We start from the raw sequence: 27,258 nt of genomic DNA on the forward strand, positions 1-27,258 counted from the left end.
AGTGGCAAGCATTTGTATTCCTCCTTGCTTTTGAGAACTCAAAATCAATTGCAGGTCACACACCACTAGTTAAAGACAAAGCTCCCCTCTTTCCTAATATAATCCCCTGAGTTGATCTTTGGTCAAACTGTGAAAATAATTTTATGTTCCAGCACTTCATCCTAGCTTTAACATTTAGCTGGATATATTTATGTTCTGCTATGAACATCACAATGAACTGAGTATGTTCGCCTACACATTCTCTCTGCTTAAATTAAACCTGTGGAAATGGAGAGCAACAGGTTACCTCCATTTGAGAGAAAGAAGTTGCTCTTGGAATATCAGAAAATAAAAAATCTCTGTGTGGGGGGGGGAACCATTCAAATCTACACAAATTGATCACGATTGCCTACTTGTGTATTATTTGTAGTCCTGAGCAATTTGATATTATTCACTTAAATGTAATATTACTTACAAAGTAAAATGTTGCTCCTGGGAACTCTGTTGTTTCTAGCATGGCAAGATATAAAAGCGGGAGAGGGCTTCTGCTTCTTTAATAGTACTGCTGAAATATCCTCTGCCCTCTACCTTATGTCCACCAAAGGCATGGTTGTAAGTCATTGCTGAGTGAGGTGGAGAAGCAGAAAGCACCGGCAGGATCAGGATCAGGATCTTGCATTTTTTCCCAAGGACATTTAGAAAGGCAATTGCTAGAGACTGGACCCCCTACTTTACCAAAGATAAAGCATGTCAATATCATCTCTGTAAGTTGTATGTCTTGACTCCTGCAGAGTGAACAAAGATCAAAGGACTAAGTCAGCCATACACTAACAAAGATGAAATGGAAAAATTGGTTTCATTCATGCTATTTTCAGTTCTTATCTTAATCATTGTCAAGGGAAGATTCAGAGTGTACTATTTTCTGTCTCAGGCTTTGTTATGAAAATGAGACTACAGGAATTTAATCAGTACAGCTTGCGGAAAGTAGTGGCTGATCATTCTGCAATTTCTTTTAATGTTTATTACTGGATGTTCCTGGAGCTATTAAAAGAAAAGCACAACTGGACGGAAACCAGAATAGCTATAAAATATAATTAGAAGAACCCAAGAAATCACGCACTGGGGATGCCATTTTTATGGCCAAATATAGGCGCTTACTACAGATGACAAAGTAGTTATTTTTCAATTACACTAACTTGTTCTCCCGATAACGTACCTAGGCAGTTGCGTATGATAGCTCAGCCATTCAGAATGGCAAAATCTCAAGATGAGTTTGGGTGAAAATAGTCCCCCCCCCCCCACATCACCATCATCATTCATTCAGAGGTTGTAGCTGTCCAACAGTCAGCTTAGCACATGGGACACCATTCGCCCCCATCCCTGTAGAAGGAATGCAAGGTAAACATTGCCTTTAAGCCACACCTACATTGCCTACTAAAACAAGTTTCACAGTGACTGGAAGGAGGGCTCATCCAACAGGTTGGGGGGGGGGAGGCTGTGGCCTTTACCTTTAAGAATAAAAAACCCAAGACAGCCCTGAGTCTCAGTAGCATAAGATTTTCCCAAGAACACAGGAAGCTGCTTCGAGTTCAGTATTGTCAACAATGACTGTCAGTGGTTTTAGGCTGGTGTTTCTCCCAGCCCTAACTGGGGACACCAGGGATTGAAGCTGTCACCTTTTGCATGCAAAGCATGCACGCCACCACTGAGCTGTGGTTCTTTCCCTGGAGTGCAGTGACAGACGCACTCCTCGTATTTTTGTTACTATTTCCCGTCCCCTCCTATTTGTGTCAACCTTTACAGGAGCACTAATTTGCAGTGCCCCAGAAAAGGTCAGAATTCGACTTCATATTCGCCCTTATCCAAACCACTACTCTGCTCAGGCACTGATCCGGAACCTGTATGGCCCCACCTGATTCAGATGCAACAAACAGAACTGATTGTCAACAACATTTTTTTTTTTACCATGAAAATGGAACTTAAAGAAACTTAAGCTCAGTCCTGCTTTTAAAAACAGGAACTTTATTTATCCAGACCTGGCTTACAGACATTATTATATAAACATCTGTACATCACACCCCTCTCTAAATGTTGTTGTTTTGTATGTAATTGCCCTTTGGTCTCTATTACATAGATGCCATTGATTTCTGAATGTTTATTGCCAAACTTAATCCAATTACCATTTAAATGACAACACTTATACAGTTGTCTCTTAGGGATGAGCTGACATGAACCAGATTCACCCTATGTCTGGCCGTTATCTAAATGGTTTGAGTGTGAATGAGTGAGTGCAAGAGCTGTGTGCTTGAATGTGCTGTATGTGCACAGTGAGGATGGGGGGGGGGGAGGATGGAGAGACAAGAGGAATTCTAGCAAGTGGGAGTTAGAAAACTGGGTGGGACCTCTGCTCTGTGTGTCTAACTGTCCACATGTGCAGCTTGCAGTAGCATGTGGCCCTCAGAGGCGAATTGTTCCTAAGTGTGCCCCAAGGCATAAAAAAGGTTAGCTAGCCCTGGTCTAAGGTCAGCATAGAAAGAGGTGCTCTTACCCAATCCTTCCCTCTCAAATTGTGATGTGACCAACAGCCAGGTTCATTTGTAACATGGCGTTTCCACTTTATGCAACTGAATCATAGGGGTTATGGCCATCCAGTGTTTTATTCAGCCCTCTTAGAATCCCTGCATGCTCCTTCCTGTTCCAATCTTCAGCCAATTAGTTCTATAAAAACATCGTTTACCCGCACGCCACCTACTATTACATACTGGGCCTTTCTTCACCACCGGTTTTCTTTCTGACTGGGTAGTAATCCTCTAGGACCATTTCTGTTCATCACAAAGCAACTGCTCAACTTCAGAAGTTGTGACTGCTCACCGAGATAACCATTTGGGCCTTTTTATTATTACCCTACAGTACTTGTTACTAAAATAGGAACTATTCTACCCAATAAAATATTGAATAATATAATTGCAGAAACTTATCTTCTCTGACACATACCACTCTTTCATCAACCCACAGGTCTCTTTTAAAAGTAATGAGACCTTTTGAAGTTCAGAAAATGAGGCTCTATTTTTAAAGTTGTTTTTGAAGCAGTCCTAATACACCCTATTCCATAGGCTACTTTACCGTATCTTCTTCTAAAGTCTGTCGCCTTTCCCTTGTCTTTGTACAATTCCAGGAGATTTTTTTGTTGTGTTTAGAGCACAAAAGACTATTAGTGCCAAAAATGTGAAGGATCTAAGACATGATAATTATTCCTGGAGTGGAAAGAAATAATGCTGTTGTAGTCAGGACCTCGAGATATGAAATGAGTTCTTGTTTTGCTTCTGATAAGAGGGAAAAGAGGATGTATTTCCTAGAGCTCTATCAAATGATTACAAATTGAGCTCACTATTTGGAAGCTACGGATCTAAACACAAGTCCTGCTGTGTATTTTGTAATCTATATTTTTACCTTTCAAAGTCATCTTTGATTTCACAACACTGGCAGGATTTGCTAGTATAAGTAATTGAAATGCTTGTGTTTTAACAGACGTTCCAATGATATTTCCAAGCTTTCTAGCATCTGCTAAAGATAGCTTCTACTAAAGATATACTTTCCCTCCTACAAATTACCCTCATTTTGGTCTATTATCCTAGTTGATTTGTACTTGACTAAAAAGTAGCTGTCAAATTCCCCATCCCAAACACACATGCTGTTCTGAGCAGTTCTGAACCTTCACAGGCAACCTGCTACTTGACTGAGCAAAGATTATATGCCTTTACTTGACAGGACTTTTTTTGTATATAAAAAAAGTTCTTAAACCTTAATTTTTCTTTTTCATTATTAACCTGTTTAAACTTGAGAAATATTGCTTTCTTTGCTTAAACAATGAAATCCAGGTTACAACTAAACAATGAATTTCTGAAACCAAGATACAGTTTTCTTACCTGCGATCCCCAATATGACTGATTTGAAGCTCCAAATATGTGTTCATATTATGTTAGCAAGCAAAGGCTCTTCTTCTTAAACCAGGTAAGTAAGTATCTAACCCTATTGGGGGACACTAATTAGAAAACACAAGAGTTAAGATGTAATACCTTGGTACAATGAGATATTAGCTATACGGATCAAGTTTAATATAAAAATGAATTCTTTTTTGTTGTTTTTCAATATTTCAATGAGTTCATAGACAGCAATCCAGTCACGAAGAAAGGATTAATGACAAGTTATTAAGAACAGAGACTTCTGGGATCACAATACAAACCTATTTCGTCTCAAATAGTCATGACACTATATGTTCAGGATCTCCCTTTTTATCACAATTTCAGGTAAGGAAACATTTCCTGCTTCTAGTTATGTGCTCTAACTCTGAAATAGAATCATGGGAGACACACAAATGTCCACTTAATAAAAGGAGAAATGCTAAAGACATAACTTAGTAGGAGAGCACATACAATGGTGTATAAAAGGTCATTGTTTCAATCTCAGGGATCTCAAGTGAAGATCTGGTACAAGGCAACTTTCAGTGTTCCTATATGGACCAACAGTCTTCTTCATGACAGGATATCTCTTTCTATTTATAGCGAACACAAATGATTCTTCCTTCTACATCTTTTCTGTAAAAGCAACTGCATGAGCATGTCGCACACTAGCCTCGGGCTCTTTCCAAAAGATGTGTATCAATAGAGACATTTGAATTGAAAGTAATAGAATATGATGGTCGATGGAAAGGAATGAAGCCTTCATGTGTCAGCTGATGCCACCAATCGAAACCCAAATTGCACTGCTTTAGAAGGCTAGAGAGTATTCATGGTTGCTGACATTGTACGGATATGGAAGAGGAGGAGGATGTGGAAGGCATACAAGTTTTGCATGAGCAGATGCCAGCTAAGATGTACCATCAGCAGGTGGGCGATGGAGTGTGAGCTACAGCTGTGTTTGCTTTAGCGTTCATTTTATTTTGAATTATTTATAAAAAGCACTAGCAGCGATTTGGAATTTATTCAACGGCATGCCCTATCAATGATTAGCTAATTTCTCTCCTGCAGACAAGTTTGATGGGAAGACGTGAGCTAGATAGCAGACAGGTGCTGAGTACCGCTCTGCTAGTTGGTTGTCACTGCTGTAGCATTAATGTAGGATGGAGGGACATGTTACACGGAAACACTGACTGAAATCTCTCTCTCTAATAGCAAACTGCAGAGCATCACAGCACTTAAAGAAGCACCTCAGGCAGCACCACTGGAGGTAATGTTATAAAAGAAATCAAAAGAATCGCTACAGAAACTGTATCTGCCTCGTGAAGTGGGATTTGTTGTATTGTGTAAAACAGCCCTGGTTTGTTCTTGAAGCCTCGACTTGTTTTATATAATATTGAAGTAAGGAATACCACCAACAGAATTTGAAGCTTTGTCTGATAGCTGGGAGTTGTGACATGATCCCTTTTTTTCTCTCCACTTGCAGCATATGGTCTCCTGGGGCTTCACTCACAAGCATTCAATGACCAACTCATCACTGATGTAGTAGAGAGCCAGTAAGATTTATCTGACAGAGTACAGAACACCGCTTTACATGATAGCCCCAAAATGTAGGTGATTTATTAGGGCTGTGCACAGATTTGTACATCCAGAATGGGCCTGATCCAGTCTGGACCAGTCCAGACCTGTTCGACCCTGGACTGTGTACAATGTACTTGCAGCACACACATACATGTGACAAGTACCAATAAAGACAAGAAATAGAAAACTGAACACAGCTGTAAAAAACTTAGCCCAAATTTGGGGGAGGAGACACATACAACAATTTTGTTTACCTTTTAATAAGAATGGAACTGGGATGGACTAGGTAAGGTTTACACATTCCAAGAGGCAGACCTAGGAGAGCATTGGGTGGGGTGGTAACATTCTAGGCTGGCTCTGAAGCTCTCATTAAGGAAAGTCCAGCTCCTCCCCCCTATACAGTTATGGAGCGCCTGCTCTGGTTCACCAGAAGCAGCTGAGTCATGCTGGCCACATGACCTGGAAACTGTCTGCGGATAAATGCCGGCTCCCTTGGCCTATAGAGCGAGATGAGTGCGCAACCCCAGAGTCGGTCATGACTGGACCCAATGGTCAGGGGTCCCTTTACCTTTATATGTCTGCAACAGTATGTGTAGCTGACTCTTGCTTATATGCCTTGCTCAACACATAGGGGGTTTGCAGGCAGTGGGAACACCAATGCTGGTAGCTAGGCAAACAGGTATGACCCTGCTGTTACTGCACCTGTAAATCATATGTGTGTGGTTTAATCTGTGGAGGGAAATCTGTGTTGGACTTGAATTTGTATGGTCAGGACATGAAGAAGATTTCCATGGATTTACTGGGCACTGTTGCATAGATCCCTTTTTCTCCATCTCAAAGGATCATTATGAGAGTACATGCGAACAAAAGTATAGTAAGCACACAACTTATGTGCATTTAACTTGTGTGCATTCAGTTTTACGCACTGGGCAATAAAAATTAAATAAAATTTAAAAACAGGAGAAAATGAAGTGGGCATCCAGGGGGAAAAGACGATCCCTGGGCTGCAACCTCCATGTAAGTTTTGGGCTTACTGTAGTACATGAAGTGCAGGGAGCTGTTTCCTGTCCTCCACATCTGTGTATTGTTTTGGTCTAGATTGCAAGTTTTTATTACAAGCAAAAAATTTTTTTATATAAAGGTAAAACATTTCTAGACATAAGACTACAAATGTAGGCCTTGCTTCCTTGTGCTTTGTTACAAAGTCCTACTGACTGCTGTCTGCCACTTCTGACTAACAACATTTCCTCTCCAGTTCTTAAAGAGACAATGAACTATTCCCACAGTCTGGTGGGTAAATAATAATGTGCCCGGCAGCAGAAGGAAAGCAATCCCTTTTGGCAGTAGGTTGTCTCTTTATTTTGTGCCTATTGACAGGTCCCCCCAACTTTCTCCAAAGAGGGGCCATTTTGACTCAGCCCCATGCAGCTGAACTCATACTGTAAAGAAAGAAGCAGTCTTCAATAAATTGCTACAATGGATTCTGCCTTCTTATGACTTGCTCCATTTATAGTTTTCTGTTTCCTTCTCGTTCTGGTTACCTTCTTGTGATTCACACTTTGTCAGCTACTGCAACCGCCAACAGTGATATATAAGCAGAATGCAAGATTGCACTAAATTTAAAGAGACAGACTACTCAGTCACACTTACTTTGGTGAGAATCCTGTCTCTTCCAGATTTGGAAATGGTTGTGAAAGATCAAGGAGCACAAAAACCCTCCTTCTTATAGATTAAAAACCCTTTTCTCAATGCATTGTGAAATCTTACGACCAGATTTTCTGGTCTCAGAACATTTATTGGGAAGTTAGTTCCATTGATTTCAAAGTAATTTATTATCCTGAAAGTGTGCTTGGGATCACAGATGCGCAATACTAAAATTTGCTGTATAAACCAAATTATGATTGACCCCCCCCCAAAAAAGACGAAGAAATTACGCATAAAAGTGATACAATAAATGATATATATAATTTTAAATATTTTATTTATAAATAAAAATGTTTAAAGCAATGCAGAGAAATATATATATTTTCTTGTGTATGTGTTTTACTATGGTGGTCACAAGAATAAGAGCCATGTTGATTCCAAACTCCAATGCATGCATGCACTGAAAAGCATGCATGCCCTTCTACATTTATTACCCCAAACGGGCTTTTAGTGTTCCAACACAGATCATTCTAAAATGCAGGCTATACACACTATCAATTCAGCAAAATGACAAGGAGATGGATTGCAACTTCAACATCCTAAAGTATATATGGTCATGCACAAACATGTACACAGCTTGTTTACTCGCCCCGAGCTCTGGAGTATACCAGGGAGCCAAAAGGGGGCCACAGAGTGAGAGAGGATGCTCGGGGTGATTGTGTCAATGACCTGAGCCATTTGGATGTTCCATAGGTTGACCAGGACTTCTACAAGAGTGCCTGTCATAGCAGCTGGAAAATCCCACAGAGCCATCTGGAAACCCACTGGATCCATAAGCGTCTGACGGCTGAGCATCTTAATAGGTCCCCTGCCTGTGCAAAGAATAAAAGGTGCTGAAATCTCAACAGGAAGTGATCTGACCATGACAAGGGACAGGCATCAATACCCCACTCACTTCCAGATCACCTTCTTCCTGCCCAGCTGAGAGAACAAAGTCCAGAGTTTGGTCTGCCATAAGCATTGGATCGGTGACATGTTGTGACAGCCCCACGCTCACCATGAGCCAATCCAGAGCCAGTTGCCTTGGCATGGATGTTGATTGCTTGTATCTCCTTTGTAAATAATAGTAGGCAAGTTTAGACACCAAGAAGAGAGGGGGGAATTGAGTCTGTATCTTTTTATTATACCTTTGGTGCCGACGCTTTGATTTAGAGGATAATTTCAGGCTGAACACATTGTACTTCTCTAGGGCATTCTGTGTTATGTATGGGTCTCACATCACGGCCTACTAAGGCATTTAGTGATATTCAGGCCCCTCTTTCTGAGCAATATTGAATATAAATATAGAGCAGAGAATGTAGATACTTCGGAATAAAAACAGTAGATAGCAGGAAAATAGCCTCCTGTTCCCCATTCAGGAAGAAACAAAAACACCGAGATTCACAGCAGACAGCAATCAATTATTGGGACACAGTGGGAGCTAAGAAAGAAAACCCTCACTCTGCTCTTTCCGCAATCTCTTCTCATGACCAAGATTGTAACATGAATAGGAAATGGCATGAGTTTAACCTATGCTCATTGCAACCCTTCAGATGCAATCTTGTGTTCTGTTTTCAATGCTGAAATGCATGTAATACTTTAGGGAAGGGCACTTTCAAGTATAGTCCTCTGTGGAGATGCATTCTGAGTATTGTTCAGACCATTTCCCCCCCACAGCTGTAGGTATCATTTGGTTATACATTCTCCAAAAATGCAGACTTCTCTTTGTTCTCCTTTGTAGCAAAGCCCACAAAACTATTTTAAAAATGTATTCATTGCCTTGCCCTAGATACACAAGACTAAATCAATTTAGCTTTACCCAATTATCATTCCAGGATCATATAGCTTTATGACCACTTCTATAGGGCAGTAGAGGCCCACACAGAATAGTCTGTATCCCCTAAATAAGCACAGCTTTTTGCTGTCCTGGGTGTATGTAAACTGTTCATTAATTAATCACTTTTGATAGTTCGCATTTGTTTGTCTTAAATATCCAGCCACCTAAGTGACAAAAGAAAAGGGGTGTAAAGCCCAAAATAACTCAAACAAAATGTAAAGCTTTAGGGTCTAATTTCGTATTGGGAGCTACGGTTGGATTAAATGACATGAATGATTGATTATAGCCTAATATCTATTTGTCTCAGAAGGCTGATATCTTTTATTCATATAAGAATGAGTGCGCATAATTTATGAAACAATGCAGCTTCCCTTCTGCCCTGTCCCCACCTTTTTTGGGGGGGGGGGTTTAACATTTTTCTTCAAAGAATGCCAATTTTATCACCGAACTCATTTAATCCCTTGCACTTGATTAGACATAACGCCTATGTGGGGTTTGTTTCCACAATATGTGGAGATGGCCACCAACTTAAATGGAATTAAAAGGAGATTAGATAAATTTGTGAAGGATAAGGTTCTATCTGAATCACGCTTCCTTGTTTTTTAAATTATTTGCCTTAAATCTTTTATCTTATTTTTGTGGTGGAATAATATAGGAGAAAGCTACTGGCCAGGAGTCAGTGACTTTTTATACCTTAAAGAGTTCACTCAGCCTCACGAACATTGAGAAATAAGAAGCACCCCCCCCCCCCGTTTTTTAAAGAAATGGTCCCACGGAATCATGAATTGCAAATTGAGTGCTGATACAGTCATAGCTGAGAAATGATGGGTGGAGAAAGGATGTGGCGAGCGATGCCTGAGCTGGTGCTGACTGAGCAGAAAATGATGCAGTTTCCAACTGATTTTCGTTGCTTCCTGCATGCTGGAAACTCTGCTATTAAAATCTGTCTTCTGCCTAGTCAAGTGGAAGTTAAGAAACATTGAACCTTGAGCATGCTACTGCAAACATACTAATATGTTTCAGCATACACTTTGTATTTCCTCCCCCATTTCTGCCAGCAATTCTTCTGGCTGCTGCATTGGCACTGTAGCCAGAGGGAAGCAGACTCAACCAAGCCATAGTTACAAGCAAGGATGGACAAAGCTGTCCATTTCAGTTTGTCATGCGCCCAGTCTTAAATTCAGTTCTCTGCATTTCCACAGCAATTTGTGAATCCTCATGAAAATTAATCAGCATGTTAGAGTGAATTTCTCTTACTATAACATATTTGTATGAAGTTTTGACTAATATACCCATTTTTGGGTATATGGCTTTGAATATATATAAGACATACTAATGTTATTTTCACTTATATAATCATTTTTATACATCCCTTTCCTTAATATATACATTTTTGTACACACAGGGCTTCTTTAAATTCTTCTTGAATACTTATTGTCAGTAGTGCATAGCATCCACAGGGGTTCTCTTGTTTTATGTAAAGGATCTGGACAGATGACTAACCTGTGACTCTCTCGATGTTGTTGGACGTCAACTCCCATAGCCATAGCTACCATGGCCAATAGACAGAGCTGATGGGAAATGAAGTCCAACAATGTCTGGAGGGACACAGGTTTCCCATCCCTGCTCTAAATCCTTTGGTACAGGAACCAGAATTTGCTTTTATGTTTGCAATGACTAGAAGGCTGAAGAGTTTGATGAGGAATGGGACTTCAAAGCTTAATCTGTAACAATCATGACCTCAACCTTTCCACTTTATCGTGTGCTATTTAGGAAACTTGTGGGTCATTCAATTTGTTTATTTGATGCTAAAGAAAATCTCTCTTATCAAAATGGGTTGGGGGCAACCTCACAATCTTATTATAAATAGAAAGAAATACAAGGATGAGAGAACATAATGTCAGAAATGATTAAAATCTAGTATGTACCACCAACACAAGTACTAATTTTATTATGAAGCTGAAATGTTCATATATTTAATAAATGGAAGTTTCAGTAAGAATTTTCACTGAATTGAGAACAAACATAAACGGCGTTTCCGTGTGCTGTTCTGGTTCGCCAGAAGCGGCTTAGTCATGCTGGCCACATGACCCAGAAGCTGTCTGCAGACAAACACCAGCTCTCTTGGCCAGTAAAGCAAGATGAGCGCCGCAAGCCCAGAGTTGTCTGCGACTGGACTTAACGGTCAGGATTCCCTTTACCTTTACCTGTTATGATGCATCAATGAAAAATATTATTTCCAGATAAGATTCTACAGTCAATGATAGACATAGCATAGACCCAATATTATACTCTCATAATTCCTTATTGAGAACTATTTAGCAGTGCTAATCCAGATTGCAAATTACCATAGGTTGTATAACAGACCATGTATGTACAATGGTACCTTGTTTTGAGTCTGGGATCCATTCTGGAGCCCCGGACGCTCGACAAAAAGGATGCTCAACAAAGCGCCACTCTGTGCACACACGTGGAGCAGTTTGCGCTTCTGCGCATGCGCGAGCAGCAAACCCAGAAGTCACCCATTCTGGTACTTCCGGGTTGACCGTGGACGTCAGCTGAAATGGATGCTGGATGGGGCGGACTTATACAGAGGTACCACTGTATGGCTATTTATTCTGTCTATGCTTAGCCTCTTCTCCACTGTAGAACATGTCTATCAAGGTGCAAAAATCTTTCCAAGCTATAACTTTGAGAAGTTATAACTATTAACTATTTTTTCAGTAATGGCTTCATTTTAACACATAGTTAATATTTTCTAAGCTAGTTACAGCGCATTTGACTAATGCAGTTCTCAGTCATCATACTAGTCCGGTATCCTGTTCTCAAATGTCCAACCAAAGGAGCATTAGCCAGGTGATTTAAAGGGTCATCTCTTTAATTGTCAACAAATTTAGATCCTTGATTGGATTATGACCACTGTCATATTTATACTGTAATGATATTGATACATCAGTTTTGGCCCAGACTTCATACATTAAATGACATTAGTTTGTTAGTGTCACAAATCCTGGTAGTTTTAATGGAATAGAGTTTGTATTTTAGGTAATTTCTCCCAAGTTCTTGATGAGGATAAAACATCTGTCTCATCTGCAACTTTAGTCAGTCTGTTTATATTATATCCTCCAGAAAGCTCAATACCACTTTCCAAGAAATACAGAGTTATTTAGTTTGAGTTTATATTATGCCATGTAAATTCCAAAGCAGTCCCGCTAAATGACAGTTTGGGAGTACAAGACACTACAGGAAACTGGCATTTCTGGTTCCAAAAATCCTCTGGCTGCTGCTGAGTCATGAGAAGCCTAGAGAACTGGCCTTAGCCACATACATGCAGTTTATTAAACTCTGATTTCACTGCTCATTTCAGCTTCATGACAAATCATGTTATTGTAAAAAGTCTAAGCTGTAACTACAACAAGAAATCTACTTCTACCTGAAATATATTATGAAGTGACAAACAATTCAAACCCCAAAGGGCTGGTTCCAAAAGAACCTGCCAATATTAAAACATTTTTTCTTCTCCCACCAAGGACTACATGCATAACCTGAATCCACATACACACACACCACCAATATTTCATAACTTGCAACTCTCAGTTCAAACAGAAATGATCTCATAAAAGTCCCACATTTCACTCTTCTAATAACACAATATGTCAAAGAATAAGATCTCATTACCTTAACCATTGATTTGTCTCAGGTGTTGGCAAAAGAGAGAGAATGTTTTAGGAGTTTCAGTAAGGAAGATAAAAAACAGAGTCTGCCTGAATTTTCAAAGTATTGATCAGCTCAAAAACTCATGTGCAACAGCCCCATAATCAGAGGCATTGAACACAGACTCCCACTGGGTGATGGAAATGGTTTCTTCGACTTCACATTTTTCCTGCAGATAAATCTGTCTTAGGTTTGTTTACACCTACACGAGATGCAGAACTAAAAACTGAAAAGATCAAACTTTTCCTAGTGGGTGTTTTACAGGTAGCACCCCAAATGCCATCATAACTTACTTGCTTAATGCACAAGGAGAAGATGTGGCCTGTTGAATACTACTGTACATAATAATAGCTGCCAAATTTTAACTTTTTAATCATAAGCATTACGTCCTCAAGGGTGATACCCTTCCAAATAACAGGTTTTCAAATAGTAATGTTTCTTCGTCATACTTCATAGCCCTAACAAATACATGCACAAAATGAAGAGAACGGTCTTTCTGATTATTGTCCATTTACTGTAAAATGCAATTTGTAAAGACTACAGTGGTACCTCGGGTTAAGTACTTCTTTCGTTCCGGAGGTCTGTTCTTAACCTGAAACTGTTCTTAACCTGAAGCACCACTTTAGCTAATGGGGCCTCCTGCTGCCGCCATGCTGCCGAAGCACGATTTCTGTTCTCATCCTGAGGCAAAGTTCTTAACCTGAAGCACGATTTCTGGGTTAGCGGAGTCTGTAACCTGAAGCGTATGTAACCTGAAGCATATGTAACCTGAGGTACCACTGTACTACTGAACATGTTGATACTGAATGAACAATGTCATTGCGTGGTATCAACTAAATAAGCTTAAGAGCAGGAACCACCTTGTATGAGATTTTTGTAAGTGAATCGCACTGGGATCTCTGGATGAAGGGCAGTATACAAATTTAACAGATAATAATAATAATGCCTCTTCCATTCAGTGCACATCATATATACTAACAGAGTACGTACTCAATGCTTTGAATGTGACATTAAACAGAAAAAGCCGTTTATTTAAATCATTTATACCTCATCATTTCTCTGCAGAGCTCAAGGCAGCTAATGACAAAGATAAAATAATAAACTGAAGATTTAAAACAACATATACAATATACCAGTAACATATTAAAACAGCATCAGAATGTAACAAATTACTACAATAAATTTGTATTAAAAAGCAGAGATAGTTAAAAGCCGAATTCAGTAATGCAATAATGCACATTCCAAATGCTTTTCTTGATGACTGACAGCTAAATATGTGAACTGGTTCAATGGGAAAGCATTGCATTTGAGGTGGCAAAAGTATTACCTGCAGCATTATATCTATGATGACTCATTCTCCCATGTGATGTTGCAGATCAAGTAATGAACATTCATCTGTGAAACAACCCTTAGGACAGGCTTGGGGAATCTGTGCCCTCCCCATTTGTTGTTGGGTTCCAGATTTCTTCAGCTCCAGTCAACAACACTCTTAGTCAGGGATGATGGAAGCTGTAGTCCAACAACATCAAATCACCAAACTAAAGAAGTTGTTCTTTGTAGAAAAGCACAATGAGAATAGAAAATAGTTTGCATAGTTCTTAGCAACCATTTGCTGTTGTTACTGAGAACGTGCCAACAGAGAGTCATTTAGACAAAGCTTTTCTGCTGCTCTTCCAGCTTTCCAGCTTGGTTACCCATATTCCACTCCTTAATTTATTTTTGTGTTGTACTACAAAAATGTGCCAAAGGCCTCACATTTCTCATTCGCAGGAAGCTTTCCAAGGCCAAGATACTCTTTGCTTCTAGCAAACATTGCCATTCCAAGCACTTCCTAATTGAACTGTCACAGCTCATGCTGTTCCCATTATTTTATTTCAGACCCCCAAAAAGCAGAGGCAAGTTCCCCTTGTGAACTATGAGAAGGCCTTCTGCACAGGAAGAATGAAATGCTAATGATGACTCAGAAGGTATTCACTGATAATGAATGGCGACAACCTTGTGGCAAGATGGATAGAGTGGAGAGATGCACGTTGAGCTGAAAGAAGCATTCCAGTGAGTTTACTAGAGACTAAATAATCCTTATGGTGTTCTTTCCAGACTTCTTTGATAGACAAGGAATTAATCGTGGTAAGACAGAAAAAGGGCTTTAAGGGCTATCTGCATCACAGCACACACTTAATTTGCAGCATGTGGTTAAGGGTACTGGTGCTGTTTTTCATGAGCTTGAGAAGCCAGAGAGGCAGTTGGCAACCAAGGCCCCTTGGCTCAAGAGGACCTCCTGGTTCAGAGAACCAGCTTCCAAAGTTTGTGTCAGAACTACATCATTCAGAGGATGATGGCCCATGACAGGGAGGAGCCACGAGCTCTAAGGCAAAGCTATGCAGCTCACAAAAGGTGGGTGAGATTGCTTGAATGGGTGGATAGGGATGTTGGGAACTGGACGCAAGCTAGCCAGGGTGGTTAGTTGGTTAAGCCCAAGAGGTGACTCCTTAGAGGCATCCACCTCACAGCTGTGATAAAGAAAGGTTTATATTGCCTTTTCGAGCCTTGACCCTATTGTGTCTTAACCACCTGGCCAATCAGGGCTCAAGGAGCAGGACTGTACTCCTGTGATTCAAAGGTATTCTGCCGTGCTTTGGTCCCACTCAACAATCCGGTCACAGCATTTGGTACCAGCTTCAGCTTCTGGATCAATCCCAAGAGAACCCCCATATTGAGTGTGTTTACAGTAGTGCAGCACTGAAATGATAAAAATGCTTATGAGCAGCCTGTTTCACCACAGGGACCAGGTATCTTGTTAGTATATATGTTTCCTTGGGTGTAGGGAGGAGTTGGTATCAGCCTGGTGTTGGAACATTCCCTTTTCTGCCAAATATTCCTCTCGGCTATATCTAATAGTAGCTATTAGATTTGCCTCTCTTACAAATGTTCTCAATGCAGCTCTAGCTTCCAGCCAAGCAAGCTGCCTGGCAGCGTGGCATCTTAAAGCTGTCACTTTACCACTGACTTCCCATGCAATAATTTCAAATGACTGGAGAACACCAACCAAAACATACCTGGGGGAGAGCAGTTGGACTCTAGTTCAAGTGAGCAAAGGTCAGACCTCAGCTGTAGGCAGAAATGAAGTATCTCTCTTAGGTCTCAAAATTTGTCTCTGTAATATTCAATTTTAAAGGCTGTCAAACAGAAGATCAGTCATTTCACACTGTAACAAGAATAGACATCCAAAAGCGTTCCTGAACATTGCTTTATCTTTGAAGCTGAGGATTTTAAAACCATCTTTAAAAATGAGAACTACTCACCCCTTTTCCAGCTATCTCCACATACACTCCAAGCTGAAGCTTAAAGAAGGAACATAACACAAGAATAAGTGTAATGTAAGAGAAGTCAGATCTTGGATATTGTGGTCCCCACTGGGTCATCTTGGGCTATGTGATCCTCAACTCTCAGCCTAACCTACCTCACAAGGTAGTTGTGAGGATGGTTTAAGGAGGGCGAGGACCATTTATGCCTCATGGGATATAAATGTAATAAATAAATAAATAAATCCTTTGCTGAATTAGACCAACAATACATCTTTTTATTAATGTTAAGGAACCAGAAATCACATAAGATATTTTTTTCCTATTTTGCATTTTGCCCCTTGAAGTGAGTTTTTCTTTCTGCTGAATATACAAACAATTCTCACATGTTATATGCACTGCTACACACATTATTAAATGTCTTGTTGTATGCTACACACAAACTAACCAGCACTTGAACAGATACATACAACAATGCATATAACTCTATAAAAACGCTTATATATGAAATTATGAAATTATGCTGCGGATGTACAGTACCATAGGTTCAAAACCAGATTTTGGAACATAGGTGAACTCCAGGTTTCTTCTGAATGTTCTCTTGATCAGTCTCATGAGCTAACCCTACACATTCTAGGGCTAGGGGTAGAGAACTGCTTTCAGCCCCAGGATCACATTGCTTCTGGGCAACCTTTTGGGGGCTGCATAGCAGTGGTGAGCAGGAGCAGGGGCAAAAGTGGGTGGAGCAACAAATTTTATTTTAGCTTTGTACAGTGGGCTAGTTTCTACACACAGAGACAACTCTCTCGATCCTCCATTGAAGCAAGCATGAGTCATTATCAGAGTTCAAGGACACATTCCTGCCTAGCAAAAACACTCAGGGGGAATGTAAAGCAAGGCCATGTACCCTGAGAAATGTACCTGGAGAAAGAGGGTATGGCCTCAGAAAAGTTTCAAGGGCCAGATAGAGCAAGGGCCATAGTGACCATGGGCCTGTGGTTCTCCACTCTTGTTCTAGGGTCTTGAGACAGAAAAAAGCTAGGCAGATCTTTAAGGAAACTTAATGGTGGATTAATTTCTCTGTCTTGTTGATACCAGGTCATCAACTTAGAAAGACGGGACGTTGTTCTGAGAGATGCAAGAGACTAAACCCTTCCATTAATAGGCCATACCATCAAACGAAATCAAAGGAACACTCTATTTAGTGAACTATCCTAAATTAATCATGCTAATATAATAACTATTTCTTTTTGGTAAAACTGTTCTTTGCTTTACAAGGATCCTGTAAGGCCACAGGGAACTAGTGATAGAGTATATATAATATTATATTCTTTCGCTGAACATTTTTCATTCACTTTTGACTCTAAAAGGCCAGTTAACTCAAGGGCTGTACAGCAGGGCTATTTGCATCCTAATTAGAACAGCCTGCTCTGGCCTCATATTTCATTTGTTCTAAGCAGCACCAGGCTTTTCCAGTAGGTAAATGGCAGCCTAGGGTTGTACCAGCATCTTTTTTTTTTTTTTACTTTACATTTACCTTGAACATGTATCCCTAAAGAAGAAGGTATAATTCAAAAGCTTACATTCAGTGGTCAGCATCTGAAGTGCTGTGCAGGGATTATGCAAGACAGCCAAGTGCTCCCAAAACGGAAGGGACCTTTGGGAGCAACCTTAGATGTGGCATAAGGAAGTATGCCTGAAAGGAAACTGAGGAAGGCCTCAGTGCAGGCTCAGAAGATCATGGCATGCACATGTTTGGCTCCTGACCAATAAGGTGAGCCTCTCAGTCCTTCTTTGCAAATTAATTACTCCCGTATTTTATTATTAGAGAGGGAAATGTTTTATTGACCCATGTGGGGAGGAGATGGGGGGATCACTCAAACCAGCAAGCTGCAATGCTTCTGTGGATGCAACGTTTGCAATAGGGTGAACCCTTTCTTAGTGTGCCTAAGGAAAAAAAGTTTTTGAAACAACAACAAATAGTTTTTTCCATAATTGAACTATTTTATAATTGAACTATTTGTTTTCCTGCTTTTTTTTGGAGGTAGCAGCCATTTTGTGAAAGGTCATATTCCTGGTGGTAGCCATTTCTGACTGATGCACTCAACATCTTCTGAAAATTCAAAATGTGTCCCCAGACCCCAAAAAAGGTGGTGACCACTGTTTTGGACCATCACCTACACCAGGGAATGGGATTATGTGGCCTTCCAGATGTTGCTGGACTTTACTCTACCCCAGATACCAGGGCTGCAGGTTCGCCATACCTGCTTTACATCATTCCTGAGGGTTTCTCAATGCACAGAAGCATTTTTTCCCCCAGAGCTGTGTGGAAGAAATGGAGCCGTGGGAAAGACCTGTTCCATGAATGTGGACTCTTTTGTTTCTTTCAAAAAATGGAAGTTAGGATCCATATAATATAATGTGAGAAATACAGCAGTAAAGGAAAGCAAAAAATATTTCTCCTATTAAGAAACAGAGGAATAGCCACATTTTAAAGAAATGAGGTTATTCGCACTTGATATTTTAAGTGCCAGAATGGCTCCCAGATGACGGCAGGGTTGTGAATGAAGGAAGATTATATTTATAAGATAAAGGTTATCTAATTTGGCTGTCCCCTTGATTAATATCAGCTTCAGAGCTATTGAGCAAGAACGGCATACTCCTGAGCTGCACATGTGGTACCTAAATGACCAAAAGTAAATGTGTGAAGCAATACATCTTTGGGAAAAACGTTCAAGGAATTCTGAGGGAAGCTAAATGTGTTTTACAAAGTATTTTTTCCTGGCAATTCCACACATCATTTCATAGCCTCCCTTCTGGATGTTCATGTTATACATGGAAGGTGGGGCAAGATCATGCTACCACCTGATTTCCTCTCACAGCAGCCCTCTCTGCATACCTCTCAGGATCTCCCAACTTTTGTTGACATTATATTTCATTATTTCTTTGATTTTATCATTCTGTTCTGAGATACTTGAGACTGGACACTGAGAGGTCATTCTGAACTTTAAAAATAGGAACTCTTTAGATACTGTAGGCCCAATGTTGTTGTTGTTGTTAATAATAATAATAATAATAATAATAATAATAATAATAATAATAATTTATTTATACCCCCAGCCACTCTCGGTGGCTACCAATAGAATTAATTATAATAAAAAAGGGGTAAAGCATCAGACATTAAAAACTTCCCTAAACATGTGCAACACCATAATAAACCTGGGCTAGGAACCCAAGAACCATAGAATTAGCTCAATCTTCCCAAAGGAGCCATCATATTGTGGCAGTACACCAATGCAATGGTCATTGTACAGTGCCCTAAACATTCATTTGCTATTGCATTACATATTCAGATTCTATGGAAAATTTAAAACGGTGAGATTGTGAACAGAGCAAGCTAAAATAATGATACATCTTGCTATTTGAGAGAGAAAAATGTGGGATGACATGTAATTCCAAAATCTATTTCCAAGGAGCCATACACGGGAGCTAGTCATTAACCATCTGAAACAACATGTTGAAGACTAAAAAAGTAATTCAAACTGAAGATTGATTTAAGGAATTAGGCAGGTTCCAGCTATGACTAATTAATTATTGAAGTTAAAGTATTGTCCCTCCACAGTAGGTACTTCTTCATAATTACAGCTCAGAGTAACATTTATCTTAATTAGGATCTCTCATCTCATAAAGAGTTGCTGCACAGCATCTTTTATTCTGATCTATTATAGATTTTGTTTGGAAGATGCAGACGGGTGTGTCATTTCACTTGGACACAATTGTAAATTCTGTATCTAGATCGCCAGCTCTGTGGCATCCTTGAACAAACTGTCTGCATTTGTTTTAAAAATAGCTTTCAGTTAATTTGTTTCTTTTCAGAAAGGTATTTTCGATTCAATCTATTTGGGATAGATAATTTTGAATCAGGGTAGCTGTTTTCTTTTTGCATGCTTGTGACATTTGCTTTGTCCTCGGCTTCAAGTCACATCCAGAGTTTCCCAACTGAGAAAAGGAAAAGATCAGCACTCTTGATTTGAACCTCTATGCTTTGCCTTTAAACACCCCAGTAGCTTGGCAGGAAACTATTCCTAACCGAGGCAACACGCAGAAAGATCACTCTTTGCTTGCACTCAGGGGGAAAGAACACAGCACTTGCACTCAAATGCTTGACTGTTGTCAAGTTATCCATTTTATATACACTCCACACTACACTTTCCAGAAGTCTCTGTTAAGGGATATAGGAAGCAAAGGGAATCAGAAAGCAGGAGCTAGGCAAAGGGTTAAGAAAAACATAGAGATTAGAAATACTGTTAGAGGAATTCAGAAGCTAAAACAATTAACCATCTACAAGAGATTTCGTTGTTAGACAAATTTCAAAGGGATACAACCATCTGGAAATGAAGGTGGGATCTTGGAACACTGTTAATACTGTGACTCATTTACAAAATTCAAACTGGACAAGGTAAATAATGCTCTTCAAAGTACAACATGACCACAACACAGCTACAGTGAGTGCTTCCAGCTGGGAGCTTAATTTGCAAATGGGTTGTTGAGATATTGTAAGCAGGTAACTGGCAAAAAATATATTAGATTTTGTAAAAAAAAAATGGTATTTCCCAGATTAAGTGAGGAAAACTATGGGCTGGTGTCTTGGTGCCAACAATGTTGTACGGACACTACAAAAACCTGAATGTGTGAGGAGCACCAGTCCTGAAAAACAACTGACTGGAAGCTCCAGTATAATAGATTACCCCACTCCTGCTATTTGCCAAAAGGAAGTGGCACCTTTGCACCACCTACAGCTGCATTTCATACCACATAGAAATGTTGTGATGGGAAGGCTTATCTGGACATAGAAAACACACCCCTGATAAATCTATAGATGCATATGATAGTGCACTTAAGGAACTAGCTAAACCGTGTGCTTATGGAACATTAGAAGCAGATATCTTTGTGGATCAAGTGGTGGGGAAATGTGTTCACAAAATATTACAGGATGACTTGACATTGGCTGTAAGAAAGGGCTTGAGAAGAAAGTGCCTAATGGTTTCCAAGAGTGGTGACTCTGCCAATATTTCCATTAACCATGTCAATCAACAAGCCAAGGCTAAAATATATGTGAAAATCACCAGGGATGCAGTGTGCTGTATACAAATTAGACGAACTGTATGTTACCTGTGTTGCTTGCATGCAGACCCAAACATTTACATGATCACCAATTCAGTTAAAATTCTTCCTTGGAACAAGCAAGGCATCAACATTCTGGGATCTACATACCAAACAGATGTGCTTACAGTCACTGATTATTACTCTTCTTACCCAGAAGCAATGGAACTGCTAAAGAAATAGTTCTTCAGATACTATCAGCAGTATACTGCAGATTTTGTTTTGCCAGTTTTGGATGTCCTCTTGATGTTGGCACTGACAATGCTAAACAGTTTGTTGCCTGTCTCACTGAACAGCTTTTCAAGTCTTGTGGTAGTAAACATATCTGTGCTTCCCCATATTATCCAAAAGTAGTGGGGAGATCAAATATTTTCATTGCTGTTTGAAGAAAACTCTGCAAGCAGCACACTGTGAAGAGAGGAACTAGGGGGGGGAAAGAATTATCAAAGATCTTAATGGCATATCGATCTACCCTGCCCAGGGCTTCAAAGAAGATACATGTTAGATTGCTTTTGTCATATGGTATCCGCACTAACCTTCCTGGGCCTTGTGATCAAACGGACCTAGATGAGCTTTTCGTTACAGACAATCACCAGCAGTACTTGAACAAGCTGAAGCAATAACGTTGATGCCAAGCAGAGGGCTAAGGAGCTGGGAATGTATTCTACATTGCTAACAATAATGTAGGCAATAAACTTCAATCAACATAGACATGCTATGCAGTTCTTAGGAGGAGATTGTACACTTCATAGGAGCACGATAACACTGATAATGGGCGAGTTATAAGTAGGAATATCACATTTCCGTGAAAGTTTCCATCTTGGTTTGAGCACAATGATGCAGCAGTCTCTCAAGAAAGAGAATTTTACAAAAAAGAAAGGAAGATACTTATATATTAGTTGTCAATTTGAGAGATGGAGAGGTGAGATTGCCTACCTCTCAGAATTCGTTATGGCATGATGTACTTCCATGATATGTGACTCTTGTTAGTAAGCAGACTGTTCTCCTGTGATACATTACTGTGTTACATAAGGTTTCTTGATTGTAAAAGACACTCTTGTTATCTGTTATTTTATTTCAAAGTTAAAAAATATTTTTTTAAAAAATTAATAAAGAAGTTGAAACAACCCTTGTCTAAAGAGATTTCATTGTTATTAGACAAACTTCAAAGAGACATAACAAGGGCTTACCAGGCTCTTCCAAACCCTTCTGTGCTGGTTCTTGTTTGCTTGTGTGGGCAAGAACATGCTAATGGTGCAATTAAATACCATGCACAACAAAACAGAATCTTCATTTTATTCATTTTCCAGAAACAGTCTAGAAATGAAGATGTATTTATTGAGCTTTTAGTAAAATAGGCCTGGGGGGATCGTTCAACAATGGAAGTCTTGCAAAAGCTCTGAGGCCCTTTGCTTGTGAAGTCCTAAATTTAGACTGCTTTAAATGGTTCTATTAAATGACATCCCATCTTATTGCTGATCTGTTTGATGTTTTATTGTCTGCTTATATAGGGAGATTGACATTGGATATGGCCTGAAAATATAATTTACACATATTAAAAGCATCTTTCCACTTTTCCACATTAATCTGCTTTTTTAAAAAAAAAAAATCCTCAAGAAAATTCATCAGAATCTTAATATGAATTTCTCCTAGTGCACCTTTTTGTATGCAGTTTTGCCTAATACACACATTTTTGCCATGAATTTCCTGTGAAAATATGCAGTTTCTCCAAATGTATATTTTTGTAAATACTGTTTGGTCAGAGAGCTGTGTTACAAAATTCATAGAAGTGAAAATTTCAAATGATAATTGTCTTTCAGTTTATGCACTGGTTTTTTATATTATTATTATTACTATTTTTATTATTATTAATCCCCCAGCCACTCTGGGTGGCTTACAGCATATATCAAAACATATTAAAACACCAAACATTAATAACTCCCTGATACAGGGTTGCCTTCATATGTTTTCTAAAAGTCAGATAGTTGTTTATTTCCTTGACATCTGAAGGTAGGGTGTTCCACAGGGAGAGTGCCACTACTGAGAAGGCCCTCTGCCTGGTTCCCTGTAACTTCACTTCTTGTTGTGAGGGAACCAGCAGAAGACCCTCAGAGTAGGGCCTCAGTGTCCAAGCTGAACGATGGGAGTGGAGATTCTCCTTCAGGTATACTGGGCTAAGGCCCAGGTATACTGGGCTCAGTGTAAATTAGATAGGTTTTCATTAAACCCCATTTGACTGGTCTGTTTCCAGACACAATTCAAAATGTTGCTTAGAATCTACAAAGTCCTACACAACTTGGGACCAGGTTATCTGAAAGAGAGTATTCTCCCAAAGAAGCCTGCATGAGTTTTAAAAGTCTCAGCAGGGGCCCTTCTTTCTGTCCCACCGACATCTGAACGACATTTGGCAGAAACCTGAAAAATATTTTTCTCAATGCCTGCTTCCAGATTCTAGAACTTCTTGCCAAAAGAGACACATCTAGTCCTGTCTAGAATGACCTTCTGCAGACTGCCAAAAATGTTTTTATTTCGACAGGTCTTTGGCCCATAAGCTGATTTGTAAGTTGGAGCTGGTTTTAACTGGTTGTTATTGATGATTTGCTTGCCTCACTCTTACATTTTTTAAATTTTATATTTGATTGCTGCTGTCCTGAGCACCATTTGGCAGCAAAACAGGATACGTATTTAAGAAAAGAACAAACAAATTACATAAATGCGATGACACGGAACGGAAATATCAGCCCTAAAATATAAAGAGTATCTGTACTAGGATATTTGCTTCTGATGGCATGGAAAAATATCTATCAGCTGGAGACAGAAAGTAGTTTGTAAAGGACAAGCAAGACAAATTTGTAATCTAAACAATGTTACTGCAAACCTTTGGGACATCGCTATTGATCGCATGGTTTATGTTTAGCTGATTTTTAAAAAGCAAATGAAACATAAAGGTAATAAATACAGCAGGTTCCCTTAGAACTTATGACTACCAATATTTCGTATAGAAGAAGGTTCCCATGTCTAATTTGATGGCCAGTTGAAACACAGTTATATTTCTAAGAGTCCATCATTCATTGCATGCTTAGAAAGCTTTTTGTTGTTGTTTAGTCGTTTAGTTGTGTCCGACTCTTCGTGACCCCATGGACCAGAGCACGCCAGGCACTCCTGTCTTCCACTGCCTCCCGCAGTTTGGTCAGACTCATGTTGGTAGTTGGAGAAAACGTGTTCTCCCTAGCAGACAGTGCGTGTTGCAGTAGGGGATACAAGCCACCCCATTGTTGCTGGGCAAATTTGTGGAGGGACCCAGGCAGTAAATTGGTTAACCGGGTCGCTGGGGAGAACTGCTTGTTGCCAATTTTGAAGGAGGGGTCAGAGGTTTTAAATACTGGTCGCCCAACTTTGAGCGTTCTCTTGGCTGCTTGCACTGGATCACCTGCCCACCCTCCCTGTATTGGGGGGGTTGTTCGCTTGACCTTGCTATGCCTGTCATGGGGTCGTCTGCTTTGAGGCAGGGGCTTGGTAAGAATTTGTCCATTTGGCTGATTGGCTGGTGCCATTTGGTTTTGCCTACTGCGTAGCAAATTGTCATAACTTGTAAGATTGGCGGTTAGGCATTGGTTCAAATTAGTTGGTGGAGGGGTAAGTGCCTACCCCTCCAATGGTGGTGTGGAAAGGGAATTCCGTTAAAGGAATCCAGGGGCTTGCCATTCTTTTCGTCCTTGTCCCTGGCATCGGACTTGGGCCATGCAAGCCACCAGGACCATGAGGGTGAGAAGTGAGGGACTGAGGCCCAGCTTCATTTTCTCCCCAAAATTTGTTTCCCGCACTGGCTTTTGCTTGAATCTGGAAGTCAGTTCTGTCCCCTGGGCAAGGACAGATAGTCGGAACCAATGCCTAAGCAACCACTCACTTGGATGTATTTAAATAAAGTTGTGGCCAAAATCATGCCAAAAACCCAAACCAAAATTGATGTGTGATGTGTGAGTTATTGGGGGGTGGCTTGGGGACCTCGACACACAACACTGCCCAGCCATCTCGTCCTCTGTCATCCCCTTCTCCTTGTGCCCTCAATCTTTCCCAGCATCAGGGTCTTTTCCAGGGAGTCTTCTCTTCACATGAGGTGGTCAAAGTATTGGAGTTTCAGCTTCAGGATCTGTCCTTCCAGTGAGCATTCAGGGTTGATTTCCTTAAGAATGGATAGGTTTGATCTTCTTGCAGTCCATGGGACTCTCAAGAGTCTCCTCCAGCACCATAGTTCAAAAGCATCAATTCTTCGGTGTGGTACTATATTATGGATCACTATTTGCAAACTGATATGTGAGGTTTCTCTACCAGAAAAGCAGTACAATCATTGCTTAAACTCCTCATTTCTCTGCCTTGCATATATGAGCATAGTAAAGTCGCCTCTTCAACATACACAACACCAAACACAATACCCAGATATATATATAATGGAACTGTATATCTAATTCCTTGGGGGAAAACTTTTTTCTGTAGTCCAATTTCAGCTATTCCTGTAGGTTGAAGCCCTCTCACACATATCCTGAAACCTCAATCTCCAAAAGGTATTTTCATCTGTGTGAAAATAATAACCAGCCCATCTGAACCTTTTCTCTTCACAGAGTTATTAAAGGCAGTAACAATTACATATGCTAGATATTAATGTTTGTGAGTATAACACAGTACCCATTTTACCCATTCATTAGGGTCTTGTGTGGAGTTTTCATATATTAAACAACCTGTTTTTCTACAAACATGAGCTTATAATAATCATCAGTACAACTTTTGGCTTCTCTTCTTGGGCTCATAGCTATTTGAAGCAATAGCAATCATAGGGATGTATGTGTACATTCACATCCTACAAAGAAACCAAATTATGTGTTTGACCCTTCCATGGTTTTCTTTTGTCCCCATTTTCATTCTGCCTCATCTTTCAGTTGCACTGGAACACTTGTATCCCATCTGTGTGGGTAGCAAGTGCAGCTGCCTTTGCAGCTGTTGTGTATATTACATTATTCCTTGGCTAGCCATCAAGTAATGAATGATTCTTCCATCCATATTGGAAAAATCTAAGCCAACTTCCATCTGCAAAGAAAAACAAACAAGAAAGTTTGTCTTCAAAAACTTGGCCTAGAAATCCGAATGTCACTGCATTGTACGTTAGACATGCAAATACTGATGTGTTGAAAATAATTATTAACACTTTAAGTATCAGACTGATATTTGGAGGTCTGATAGCAGAACATTTGCTTTAGTTCTCTTTCAGATAATGGAGCATGACTTCAGTGTATTTAGTGCATTGTGAACTGCATATTTGTGCTTTTTATATCTCAATGTTTTAGTGTTCATCCTCTTCTTATTATGCAGTTTGCTAAGTATATAGGCTAAGGGACTTTTGGCATCAGGGACATGTTAATAATAATGTACTGACTTAGTGGAGCCCTGCTGTGTCAAGTACCTCAATAGCTCCATTTTCTGAGATGAAGGGAATTTGGTAGGCCTAATTCTTTCTTTCTTCTGCTAAAATTTTATTGATCAAAGCTTCTGCTACATGGTCTGCATTGGCAACTAGATCATCCCCGTATAAACTAATCTGCTAATTTAGTAATAGTGCCAAGCTCCTTACAAAATATTCCTCAAATGGACATTTTCTCAATTTCTTCATTGCAAAAGTGTCCCATGATTTGTTCACTAGATCTAATATTTTTGACAGAGAATATTATTTTTAGAGCTTAGCGGTAATACTTTATGCCACTGTCAAAAGATTTCTTCAAGTTTTCTCTCTTTCAAATGAATTTAAGTCTTATAAATATTCTAGATATGTAATCATATGGCAGGGCATATCGTGGTATGTCATGAATAATCTTTGAACGTTAATCCACTGTTATAAATGCTATCATAGGAAAGCTGAAGTGGCATTCAACAATAACTCTAGGGTCTAGGTTAAATAAAGTTTTCAGGGGGATTTCTTTTCATGGTATCATAAAAATGATGACTGGTGAGTCAAAGACACATTATATTCTATGCACCAAGCCAAGTAAGACTA

General features: G+C 39.7%; 1 long non-coding RNA gene across 6 annotated transcripts; it reads right to left on the reverse strand.

Annotated features, from left to right (window-relative positions):
• Positions 1 to 505: 505 nt before the first annotated feature.
• Positions 506 to 21,261, reverse strand: LOC310676794. 6 transcript variants are annotated; one of them, XR_014510751.1, is made up of 7 exons: positions 21,225 to 21,257; positions 16,053 to 16,091; positions 15,807 to 15,926; positions 14,078 to 14,259; positions 3,906 to 4,021; positions 3,103 to 3,233; positions 506 to 764 (listed from the first exon to the last, which is right to left on the reverse strand). It is a non-coding gene; the product is annotated as an uncharacterized lncRNA (long non-coding RNA). The 6 variants fall into 6 exon arrangements; XR_014510748.1 differs by lacking the exon at positions 3,103 to 3,233 and having other exon boundaries at positions 15,807 to 15,904; positions 21,225 to 21,261; XR_014510750.1 differs by lacking the exon at positions 3,103 to 3,233.
• Positions 21,262 to 27,258: the final 5,997 nt, after the last annotated feature.

The sequence above is a fragment of the Podarcis tiliguerta genome, assembly GCF_965153285.1.
Source record: "Podarcis tiliguerta genome assembly, chromosome: 4".
NCBI classification, from domain to species: Eukaryota; Metazoa; Chordata; class Lepidosauria; order Squamata; family Lacertidae; genus Podarcis; species Podarcis tiliguerta.